Raw genomic sequence first — 12,880 nt, 5'->3', positions numbered from 1 at the left:
GAAAGAAAGAAAGAAAGAAAGAAAGAAAGAAAGAAAAGGGAAGTCAGGGCCATGAAGAAGAAAATCAGATGCTTCGGAGACACAGCAGGAAGCCGGATCCACTGAGTCATTCCTGGACCCCTGCCCTCCGGGAAGGCCCTCGGAGGCCCAAGACCGCCTCCCCTGCCTGAAGTGCAGGGTTCTGAAGGTGAGTTCAAAGCCCCTTTGGTGCTAAAGCCACAGCCAAACGTTGTGTTTGAAGGGGGAGTGGAAAGAGAAGCAAATAATCGGGTCTGTAAGTTTCATTTTTTAAAAAATCAATAGAGTGGTGGCTATATTTGTCAAAATTCATTGAACTATCGAACATCTCCAATGAGTGAGCACACTTATATGTAAATTGTACCTCGGTACAGTTGAGTGGAAAATGACCAAAAAAGAGGTAACCAGAAGGAGGGGAGAGACAGGTGACAGCCATGCTCTCAGCCCAGGGGAAGCTGCCCGCGGAGGTAAGAAGTGAGGGCCTGCAGGAGAAGCAAAAGCGGCGAACCGGCCACCGTGCAGCTATACCCTGCTTTTTACAGAATGTAAACTTTTATTAGGAGGTAATCTTTGTTGCTGACCCTCACGCTTGTACATTTCTTCACGTTCCGGACGAAACAAGCTCTGTCCAATACGTTCTACCACCACCGAAACTCGAAGGGTCCTCAGTTAAGCGAGGATAGAACGACTGTACAATTTGTTCCAAACATGGTGACACTTAAGGTTACCCAATAATTCTCGACTACCTTCAGTCATTCTTTATTAAAAAGAAAGAAAAAAAAAAAAAGTCTGGCGGGGTCTTTAATATCCTTAATAGTTTGGTCTTTAGGAAAGAAAAAGCTGGCAAGGAGGAAACCACAGCCCACTGGTGCCCTCTGGTGGGAAAGTGGGAGGACTGCATGGGATTGCCAAAGTTGGAGGAGCGCCGCCCAGACTACAGCTCAGGGGGTCTGCTAAAAGGGGCGGGCTGGACCCTACCCCCAGTTTCTAAAGGGGAAGGTCCCAGGTGGGTCCTGGGAATGCGCATGTCTAACAAGTTCCCAGGTGCCACTGCCTCTGGGGCTGCTGTTCCCGGGGCCGCACGGAGAATCACTGCGTTAGGTTTGTCTACCCCAACACCTTGCTTTTCTCATACTAGACCGCTAGGAAATTAATTAAAACAAGCATTTTCCTACAACGCAACAGAAGTTTATGGGTGACTTTTTCGTAGGTTCCAAATTTTTGCAGCGGGGTTGTAACTTTTGGGTTTGTTTTTAGCAAAACCAAAAGACCTAAGGCACGTCAGTTGTTGGAGAATGGTTACTGCAGTGTCCTTCCAAGAGACATAGGCGAGCCCACTTTTGCAAAGCTGGACTGTGCACTTCAGAGCTTGGGCCCTTCTTTGTCTTTTTAATTGCCTTCCATCAAAGGCCACGCCAGGAGGGTTCTGCCCGGACCCTGCAGTGGGGGTTCCCCAAACACAGGCTTGAGTCAAAGACGAGCCACCTGCCCCTCTAGGCTGGTGCTCTCATCCTCTGCCTGGGGGCTCCAGAGCCCTCTTCTCTTGCCACCCCAGGCCGTTGCTCTCATCTTCTCCCCCTGCTCCTCCAAGAGCTCTTGAGACCTGGGCCTGGCCCCTGCCCTGTTTGTCTGCTAATGGGTCAGGTTTGGGGCTGCAGATGAGGAGACCGTCAGCTCCCTCTGGCTTTGCAGAAAGAACTCCGGACCCCTCACGGACCAGGGGAAAAATGGGCTGTGGGAGTGGGGTGGGGTTGAAGCAGCATTTCCAAGGCCACGGGGACTTTCTCTGCATCAACTCCGTCTCTCTCTAAGGGTCGGCCAGTTTCTCTCAGACCTGCTAGAACCATGAGTTTGGCAGTTCCCACACCTCTCACCTCCCAGCATTACCATCAGAGACGAACTGGGGGCTTGGGGGGGCACTCTGAAGGGAAAAATCCCAGGGATGGGCCCCATCTGGTCTAGCTGGGGTCAAGGACCCACCTCAGGCCCACTGACCATGGCCAGAGTCCAGGGGTGTTGTGATGCGGGCATCCCATCCCCACGAGGACCACTTGCATTCGGTTGCTGTGGGGCCCGACTCACCCTCCCAGTGGGGGCTGGGCAGACAAAGTGCGTGTCCCAGCAGCTGGGTGGGCCTGGGGTATAATTCCCCCGGCTCCCCAGGGTTGCTGCTTGCCATCGTCAGGCTGCCGTCAGCGGCTGGCTCTCCCTCTGGCCGAGGCAGACATAAGCCATCTGAGCTCTGCACATGGCTGCCTGCCCCTTCCTGCACCAGGTGGGGGCGCTTGAGAAGGGCAGTGCCTACTGTTGAGTGCTCCATACCACATGACCAGAGGGAAGGTGCTGGGGGAAAGGGGACTGTCCCCCTGGAGGACGGCGCCACCGGAGGGCCTCAAGGTGGCCAGATGATGGAATGCCTCCAATCCCCCACTTTCTCCCTGGGAAACCATGGACACTCTCTCTCCTTCCACGGAGACTGGGGAGATAAGGGTCCTGCTCTGGCTGATGCCCAAGAAGTGGGCTTCCTGCTGACAAGGGCCGGGCCCTGACCAGGGTGGGGAACACCTCTGGGCCTACAGGAGGCTAGTCTGTAAAAGTGCATTCACCTGCTGGGGGCCCTGCCTAGGCTGCACCAGCCCCAGACTGACACCCTGTTCTCAATCCCAGCAGCGAGCTTTCCTTCCCAGAAGCTTGGGGGTTCCTGCCCCCTCCCCAGACAGAAGCAGTCCTGAGGGTAGAGCACTGGGTGACTTTGCCAAGCAGCCCTGGGCTTGGGGCCCGGCTCTCCCAACCAGCCGAAAGCCTCCCTAAGCACACGGTTCCCATCCACAGATACCTTGCTGGGGTCCAGTGACCCACAAGACAACCCCCTAGGGTGCTGGAGAGCACATCAAGAGGCCAGGGCTGACCTTGCCCACTGCCCACATGCCCCTCGTGGGTCCTGGAAAACCCACACTCTCCCCACAGGCCAGGTTGGGCCACTGCTAAGCCTGGCCCCGCCTGCCCCCCAGGTGCCCCGGGTGACTACGAGATCTGCTTGGAAGGGCTCTGGACTCGCCCCAGCACAGCACCCACGAACTGAAATTACTCACAGGCCCTCACCAAGCCCTGTGTCTCAAATGCCATGGGCTGCTCTTGGAGATGGGTGGTGGTGGTTACAGAGAGTGCCAGACTCTCCCATCATTTCCAGATTTGCTCAGCAACCTAACCATGTCTGGGACGCAAAGTAATGGCCCCTTAAAGAAGCCCACATCCTAATTCCGGAACCTGGGAGTATTTTGCCTTACAAGGCAAAGGAGACTTTGCAGATGTCATCACACCTCAAGGGTACAGACCTTGAAATGGGGAGATGATTCTGGATTATGTGGTGTGCCCAGTGTCCTCGCAAGGGGCCTTAAAAATGGAGGAGTGAGGGAGACGGGTCCCTCAGAGGGAGACATGAGCACAGAAGAAAAGCACAGAGATGCACTCTGAGGGCTTTGAAGGTAGAGGAAGGGGGTCACGAGTCAAGGAGAATGTGGGCACCTCTAGAAGCTGGAAAAAGTCAGGAAACAGATACTCCCCTGCAGCCTCCAGAAGGGAAGGCTCCCACGCCAACACTTTTGATTTGTTGGTCTTCTTAACCTACCGAACTGTATGGTAAATTTGTGTGGTTTTAAGCCACAAAGTTTCAGTAACTTGTTCCAGCAGCACTAGAAAACTAATATGCCGTGACAGCCTGGCTGCTCAAGAGAGAAAATTTCAGAGCTGCCGCAGGGTTTTTAACTTTTTGTAACAGCTTTGTGGAGGTGTAATTCACATATCATGCGATTCTCCATTTGAAGTGCACAGTTCACCAAAGAATTTTAAGGGTTTGTTGGTGTTGCTGTTGCTGTTGTTGTTTACAACCTCTGAAGTAACCATCATTAACCAACTCCAAGGGGTGCCTGGCTGGCTCAGTCCGTAGAGCACGAAACTGGCCATCTCGGGGTTGTGAGTTCGAGCCCCACGCTAGGTGTAGAGATTAATTAAAAACAAAATCTTTTTTAGAACACACTGACAACATTCCAAGTACATCTCAGGGGCCTGTGCAAAATATTTTGCATCTTATCAGTGGTTATGAAACAAACGACTGATATCAAGTAGCTCATCCTCGTCCGGTTGTGCTTCCTGACGCAGAGGTTCAACATGAGGTGAGAGGAAGTGAACTTGGTCTTGGCTTACCAGCTGGCAGCAGAAGCCCTCTTGGGAGAGGAGCAGAAAAACGCCTTGACATGTTGGGGGAAAGGCGAGCTTGGAGAACATGGAGGGGACAAACATTCGGTCATCAGGGCTGGCTGAGCTGTTCCGTCGGGGACAAGGAGGGAGAGAATGAAGAGAGAGGGCCAGAGAAGCTGGGGCCAGAGGGCCGGCCATGCCAGCAAAGGAGGAGGAGGGACACTGACACCATCTGCATCAAAGGGTCCGTTTGTAGTTGTTTTTGCTAAGATGGAAATCCTCCTCCTCGTGGGTGGGCGTTTGGGGGATGGGAGGATAAAGGACTGAGCCGCACGCTTTGATCCTGGCCTGCAGAGCAGGGTCCACGCTCATCGCTCATCGGTGACTTGGGGAAAGCACTAAGTGCTGCAGAGTCCCGTGCGGGACTGCTCAGGGCCCCCAAAGGACCCCAGGGGGCCAAGAGACAACCCCCACCTGACACGGACGTGCCAAGCTCATGTGTACTTGTACATAGGTGGGGAAGAGTTTATCAAGTTCTTGCTGTTTCACACAGCTCGTTGCCTTACTTGAGCCAATAATTAGTGTTCGCTGCAAAAAATGTGGTATTTTGTTTTTTTAAGTTTTATTTATTTATTTTGAGAGAGAAAGAGCATGAGCAGGGGAGGGGCAGAGAGACTGGGAGGGAGAGAGAGAATCCCAAGCAGGCTCTGTGCTGTCAGCACAGACCCGATGTGGGACTCGAACTCATGAAGCCCTGAGATCATGATCTGAGCCAAAATCAGAAGTCAGAGGCTTAACCTACTGAGCCACCCAGGCGCCCCCAAAATATGATGTTTTAAATCAAGAAGTGACCAGCATCCTCCCAGCTTCCCTCCAAGCCCCCATGCTGTGGATGGATGTTGGGGTCCCCGCCCCCTATTATATATTCTCCTCTGTGTGATCCCTGAGACTCTTAAGCACCAGGTATGATCTGGGCTGACCGCCGCTGTTCAGGGAGTTTGGAAAGCATCTAGTCCTGCAGCAACCTGCGGGGGGCATGACCCGCTGGCTGGATTGGGCGCAGAGGGCAGGAACTGAGTCTGCAGTTCTGGGCGCTCTGCTCTTGGTTGAGCCATGAGGCCCCTTCCCCGCCCCGCCCCCAGGCAGGCCCCTGTCTGGGACACATATATGACCACACCCCTGCGGGGGTGGGGGTGAGGTGGCCCAGAAGGCCCTGAGTTGTTCTGAGGCCAATCTTCCAGAAGCCCTACAGCTAAGGTCCTCTGTTTCCCTCAGGGATTCTCCAAGGGGTTGGTCAGATTTTTTTCTTTTAACCTTTGAAACAGGAGGGCTGATTACAGCCGCTTTGCCCAGGTCATTGTCAGGTTCCCTCGTCTGAGATCAGAGCGCTCTTGTCTTGCCCCTCTCTTTAATGTAAACTCAGGCCAGGGGCAGGCATCCTTTCCCATTCTCCTAAGGTGGGCAGGGGCTGCTGTCAATGAGTCCACGGAGGTTTTACTGGCAGCTTAAGAATAAAAGGAAGAAAATATAAACTTGGGCTCTAACAGCGTACCCTGACATTCCTATAATTCTAAGTTTAATTTTCAAGCAAAGACAGTAGTTACTCTAAGCTGCAATGTGTGTTTATTAAATTATATGCCTGTATGCTATTTGGGTAATTTAAAACATCAGCAGCACAGTCATATATTTTGTACTTAAACTAGGACAAATGATATTTTATCATACGTTAAAAATAAATTTGGAATTTCAGCTCTATGCAGAGTGATTTTTGTCCGTCATGCTCGTCCCTGCATTCCCAGCATCGAGAAAAGTTCCTGTCACATAGTAAGCACTCAATACACATTTGTGGAAGGAGTGAAATAACTAGTTAATTGATCGATTTTTACAGATTTTAAAAATACATTAAAATATCTTTGGTGTTACACCTCACACCTTCCTTGCAATGCTAAAGAATAGAATGCAGTCATTTCCACATTCTTTTAAAGATATTTCATCTATCAATCGTGCCTTCCTTTAAGTGTATTTAATGTTTTATTAGAACAAAGGGGCACCTGGGTGGCTCAGTAGGTTAAGCATCCGACTTCAGCTCGGGTCATGATCTCATGCTTCGTGAGTTCAAGGCCTGCGTCAGGTTCTTTGCTGACAGCTCAGAGTCTGGAGCCTTCTTCAGATTCTGTGTCTCCCTCTCTCTCTGCTCCTCCCCTGCTCATGCTCTCTCTCTCTCTCTCTCTCAAAAATAAACATTAGAGGGGCGCCTGGGTGGCTCAGTCAGTTAAGCGTCTGACTTCAGCTCAGGTCACGATCTCGCGGTCCGTGAGTTCGAGCCCCGCGTCGGGCTCTGGGCTGATGGCTCAGAGCCTGGAGCCTGCTTCCGACTCTGTGTCTCCCTCTCTCTCTGCCCCTCCCCCGTTCATGCTCTGTCTCTCTCTGTCTCAAAAGTAAATAAACGTTAAAAAAAAATTTTTTTTAATAAAAAAAAAAATAAACATTAGAAAGGAAGGAAGGAAGAAAGAAAATTGGAGGAGTGCCTGGGTGGCTCAGTCAGTTGAACATCTGACTCCTGATTTCGGCTCAGGTCTTGATCCCAGAGTTGTGGGATCGAGCCCCTGCTTCCTGAGCCTCAGTGTGGAGCCTGCTTAAGATTCTCTCTCCCTTTGCCCCTCTCCCCAGCTTGTGCTCTCTCTCTCTCTCTCTCTCTAAAGAAAAAAAAGAAAGAAAGAAAAATGATTAGAGATCCCTATGGCATTACATTTATCTCCCCTGAAATGAAGGCATAATATATTTTCACTAATAACCCTGAAACTTTTGAACTGATGGAAATTTGCGGGGAAAGACCAGAGCAAACCATATTGGCTCCAAGAAACCCATGATGTAATAAAAATTCAGAAAACCACAAGTTAACCCCTGATTTTACCACTTAGTATCTCTGTGACATCAAGAAAGTTCACTAAACCCAGGACTTCTCATTTGCAAAATTAATATAACACCTCATCCTCTCACTTCATGCAGTTGCCATGAACATCAAATGGAATCACACATGGGAGCATTTGGTAAAACACCACTCAAAATTAAGCGATCCTAAAAAACAGGTATGGGTGCCTGATTACACATACCAAAAATGAGTATCATAATTTTTAAAAAGTCAATCAGATAAACAAAAGTTGCTCAGACAGTTAATTGTCATTTGCATTTCCTAAACCCCACTGCTTATATACATAAAGTTATGTAAACATATATATGTATGCATTGGCTTTTGATCAGTGCTTAAAGGGAGCTCTCTGACCTTAAGATTATAAAATATTTTACCTATATTTTTCTTTTTTGATAGACTTATTTTTATATTTAATTAATCTATCTGTCATTTATTTCAGCATTTAAGATAAACAGCAGGGAATCTAAATAACTCATTTCCCCCCAATGATGAGCCAGTTGCCCCAAGGCCATTTATTGGCTAACCTGTACTTTCCACACTGATCTTTTTTTTTTCTTCCAGACTGATATTAATTGCCTTTTTTTTCAGCTACTAAATTCCCATTTGAACTTGAAGTCAGATCTGGACTCTGTTTTAATCTGTTCATCCGTCTATGTCTATGCCAGCATGACACCATTTTGATTACCATAGGCTCAACAGAGTAGTTAAATATCTGATAGAGGGTAACTCTCAAGACATCACGCTGGGTGAAAGAAGCTGGACACAGAAGAGAACATTGTGGAAGATTCCACGTCAATGAAATCCTAGAACAGGTGAAACGAATCTACCATGACAGAAAATCAGTGGTTGCCTCCATCAGGCCCAGTGTTGGGCGGGGGACTAGGGAGGGTAAACTTAAAGGGGCATATGGGAACCTTCTGTGGAGATGTTCTATATTTTGACTGGGTTGGTGGTTACAAAAGTACATACATTTGTCAAAACTTATCTAATTGTAACTTAAAATGCATTATATTGTATGTAAATTATACCTCATCTAAAAATTTCTAATAAGGCAAGTTTCCTCGTTTCGTCGCTGTTCCCAAAAATTGCTTTTCTCTGCTTATACAATTATTCTTCCAGATGAATTTTAGAACACCTTTATAAAGTTAAAAAAAATTCATCAGACTTGTGATAGGAATTGTGTCCAATGTATTTATTAATTTGGGGTACAACTGACATTTCTATATTAAGACTTTCCATCCACAAAGAGGATGTATCTCTTCATTTGTCCAAGCCTTCTTTGATACACTTTTGTCATTTTGGTAAAGCTTTGTCATGTATGGCACATGTAGGCCATGCACATTTTTATGAAGTTATTTTAGGATATATTTTATATGTGGTTGCTATTGTCAAAGGGTTATTTTAAAAATTGTATTTCCCGACTCATTTCTGACATACGAAAAGGCTCTTGATTTTTATGTATTTACCTTGTTTCTGGATACATTATATAAGTTTCTTATTGTTTTTTTTTTAAAGTTTATTTATTTATTTTGAGAGAGACAGAGAGACAGCATGAGTGGAGGAGGAGCAGAGAGAGAGGGAGACAGAGAGGATCTCAAGCAGGCTCCACAGTGTCAGTGCAGAGCCCCATGTGGGGCTCAATACCACAAACTATGAGATCATGACCTGAGCCGAGATCAAAAGTCAGACACTTGGGGCACCTACGTGGCTCAGCCAGTCAAGCATCTGACTTCAGATCAGGTCACGATCTTATGGTTTGTGAGTTCAAGCACCCACATTGGGCTCTGTGCTGACAGCTCAGATCCTGGAGCTTCTTCGGATTCTGTGTCTCCCTCTCTGTCTCTCGCCTGCTCACACTCTGTGCCCCTCTCCCCGCCCCCCCCCCTCAAAAATAAATAAACGTTAAAAAAAAAAAAAGTAAGTCAGAAGCTCAACCGAGCGACCCAGGTGCCCCAGTTTCTTATTGTTTTCATATTGTTAAGTTGATTTTATTTTTTAGGTGGATAATCATATCATCTGGACATATGATGGTTCGTCTTTTATTTTCCAATTTATCCTCAACTTTTCTTTTTTAACCAAATTTAATCATCTGAAACATCTAGAGCTTTTGAATAGTTGCTATGATAATGGGCATTTCTGTTTATTCTTGATGTAATGAAAGTTGCTTCTGTTTTTCCTTCGAGTAGTGTTTGCTGTTGGTTTCTGATAAATACTTTCAACCATGCTAAGGACTCACACTCCTGTTTTTAGAGTTCCCAGCATTTTGGTCAGAAATGGATGTTGAATTATATCCAGTGTCTTTTCAGCACTTACTTAAGTCAGTGGCTTAATATTGGCTTCACATTAGAATCACCTGGAATCTTTAAAAATACTGTTGTCTGTGTGCCCTCTTGCCTAGATTCTGATTTAATTGGTTCAGAGTGGAGCCTAGGGATCAGCATTTTTAGCTCTTCTCACAATTATTCCATCTACCCACAGGTGAGAACGATCGATCTAGAGCTTTGCTTCTCAATCTTTATTTTTTTTTTAATGTTTTTTTATTTTTGAGAGAGAGATCAGGGGAGGGGCAGAGAGAGAGGGAGACACAGAATCCGAAGCAGGCTCCAGGCTCTGAGCTGTCAGCACAGAGCCCGATGCAGGGTTCAAATCCACGAACCATGAGATCATGACCTGGGCCAAAGTCGTCCGCCCAACCGACTAAGCCACCCAGGCACCCCCAATTTTTTTTCCTAATATTTATTTTGAGAGAGACAGCATATGCATGTGAGCAGGGGAGGGGTGGAGAGAAAGAGAGAGAGAGAGAGAGAGAGAGAGAGAGAGAGAATCTCAAGCAGGCTTCAAGCATCAGGACGGAAAATGACATGGGGCTTGATCTCAAGAGCGTGAGATCATGACCTGAAACAAAATGAACAGACATTTAACTGACTGAGCCACCCAGGGACCCCTGCTTCTCATACTTTAATGTGCATAAAAATCGCCAGATAATCTTGATAAAATGCAGATTGAGATTCAGGAGGTCTGGAACTTGAGATTTTGCGTTTCTTGTACTAAAAGTGGCATCCTTAAACCACCAGCATGGACATCATCCAGGAGCTTCATAGAAATGCACACACTCAGCCCATCCCAGACATACTGAATCAGAACCTGCATCTTTAATGGAGATTCAGGTAAGTCTTGCATGTATTAAAGTTTGAGAGGCACTGAAGATAATTATGTATAAGTTTTTTTTTACTTTTATCCTATTAATGTAATAAACTACAAGACCAAATTTCCCAAAATTTTAACTACTATTGCACTCCTGTAATAAAACTGGCTTGATACGCTGATGAATCAGATTTTCTAATATTTTATTTAATATTTTATATCAATATTCAAAAGACAGATTGATCCATATTATCTTTTTGTGCTGATTTGTCAGGTTTTGGTATCAGGGGCTGCCTCAAGGGTTATTCTTCCATATTCATGCCTCATTATATGTACTTTTTCTTTGTAAAACTTGCCAGAAGGTTTCATCATTTGTTGATCTTTTCAAGGAATGAGCTTCTTTCCCCCCCCCCCCCTTTAATATATGTTGACTTCCCATATATCCCAAAGTCTATTTTTGAGAAATTCTTTCTTAACCCTTTGACACTATTTTATTTTTTTTAATTTATTTTTTAAAGTGTATTTATTTTGAGAGGGAGAGTGTGCGCGTGCAGCGCATGAGAGTGGAAGAGGGACTCAGAGAGGAGAGAGAGAGAGAGAGAGAGAATCCCAAACAGGCTCCGTGCTGTCAGCACAGAGCTCCACTCGGCACTCAATCTCACAAACCATGAGACCACGACCTGAGCCAAGGTCAAGAGTCGGCCACTTAACCAACCGAGCCACCCAGGTGCCCTCATTTCACGCTATTTTAATTGTTGTAGCTCTGGGCAGTATTTTTGTATCTCTTACCAAGAGATTTTGGTAAATCCATTGAGCATTCTAAAACCTCCCTTTTGTCTCTAACTTGGTCACTCCCTCCAGGAGTCTGGTAGAACGTCAGGAGATGTGACATCACTTCGGAAAGGGTTCACTGTGTACCACTCTGTTGGCTGGCAGATGCTTGCCGTGTAGGTATGTGGGCCTCCAATCTGTCAGGCCCGAAACACATTCACCTTAATAAATGTCTTTACCACATGCTGAGAAGTCCTGAAAAGGAGCCTGGGACTCTGGGACCAACCCAGCCAAGAACACTCTGTTCCTTCTTCCATCTTCATAATGAAACGCTGACTGCTTGCTAAAAGATGCACAATTTATTTTAAATATATGAATAGGATGATTGTTTAAAAAGAGCTCCAGCTGGTTAAATTCAGGCCCCTGCAATAAAACTCCCCTCCGGCACATTCTCTGGCTTTGGGCCCCACGGGCTGCAGGTTCTCTCAACTAAACTGGAGACTGTGGTCTTGCGTGTTCAGGTTTTCCGGTGGTGTATTTGATGTTCTGAGTCAGGGCAGCAGGAACCGCACTGGCTCCAAAGGACTCCCTCCATGATTTCAGTGATCCACTTGTAGACCACTCTTGCCAGTTAGGAAAAATGTCGTTTGGTAAAATATGTTCAGTGAACCATTGGGCAAAAAAACAAAAAAAACAAAACAAAAAACAGGTGGCTGCTTTCTTTTACTGTGATTCGGCAGTTTCTGTCTCTCCCATCCTTTGTGTTCAAAGGACTGACTTCTTGAGGTCCACCTTCCAGGGACGGAAGGGCCTTCCTGAGCTTCAAGCCATCCCAGGTATCAAGTTTACCAGGGCTTTACCAGGCCTTCTTCAGCAGGTTCTCAGGTTCAGTTAACAGACTCAGCCTGGCATCCAAGTCAGTCTTGCCAAAGCCCCAAGGCTGCCTGGTCTTCTATTTGTCTCAGTCACCCTGTGAGGTCTTTTTCCCTTGGCTTCCAACATCCTCTTCTCTGTATCAGGAGGCACCTGGGTCCTGTTAGCATGAGGATGGACCATGGAAAGTGCCCAGAGGTGGCTTGGGGTGTCACAGGGTTGTCAGGACTGTATGTCAAAGAGTCTAGGTTAGGAGCAGGTAGGGCTGTGCCAACACTACTTCTAACACAGAGGGAGAGAAGACACAGGATAGGGTACCAGGGTGGGGCACCGGGGTGAGGGAGAGTCAGGGAGAGTGGGGGAGCTTCGCTGAGCTCTGTCTCTAAAGATCTGTGTTGGGAGAGAGGAGGGATCAATGGTCCTGGGTTGGCTGTCTTCATGAAGTTTAGGACTTAATTAGGTGGAACAGGAGTTAGGCATACGAATGTACATGGGGTGCATGTGGAATGGAAGGTTAGTAGAGGGAAGAAGAGGAAGATGGGGTTGAAGTACTGGTTGCAGTTCAGGTGGGAAGAACCTTCATTGCTGAGCCAAGGCGAATGGACTTAATTATCAGGCACTGGGGAACAGGAGTAACTTACGAAGTCTATTTGGACAACAGCTTGCAGGATGTCTGGAGCCATGAACTCTGCTCTTCACACTCTGCTTATCCTTGAGCTTGAGAACAATGTATCAGGCAGGTTCCTGATGTGTTGTGCTGGGTAACAAATGAACTCAGAAACCCAAGTGGCTTAGAGCAGCAATCAACTATTTCACATTCATAGATCTGCAGGTTGGCTGGAACAGCTCTACTTCAGGCTCTGGGTTCCATTTAGTGTCCCTCCGTGTTTCTCATTCTGGGGCCTATGGCCACCTGAAGTATGTTCTTCCCATGGTGAACAGCAG

This window comes from Prionailurus bengalensis, chromosome C1 (assembly GCF_016509475.1).
Source record: "Prionailurus bengalensis isolate Pbe53 chromosome C1, Fcat_Pben_1.1_paternal_pri, whole genome shotgun sequence".
Classification (NCBI taxonomy): Eukaryota; Metazoa; Chordata; class Mammalia; order Carnivora; family Felidae; genus Prionailurus; species Prionailurus bengalensis.
Note: the sequence above shows the minus strand (reverse complement) of the source record.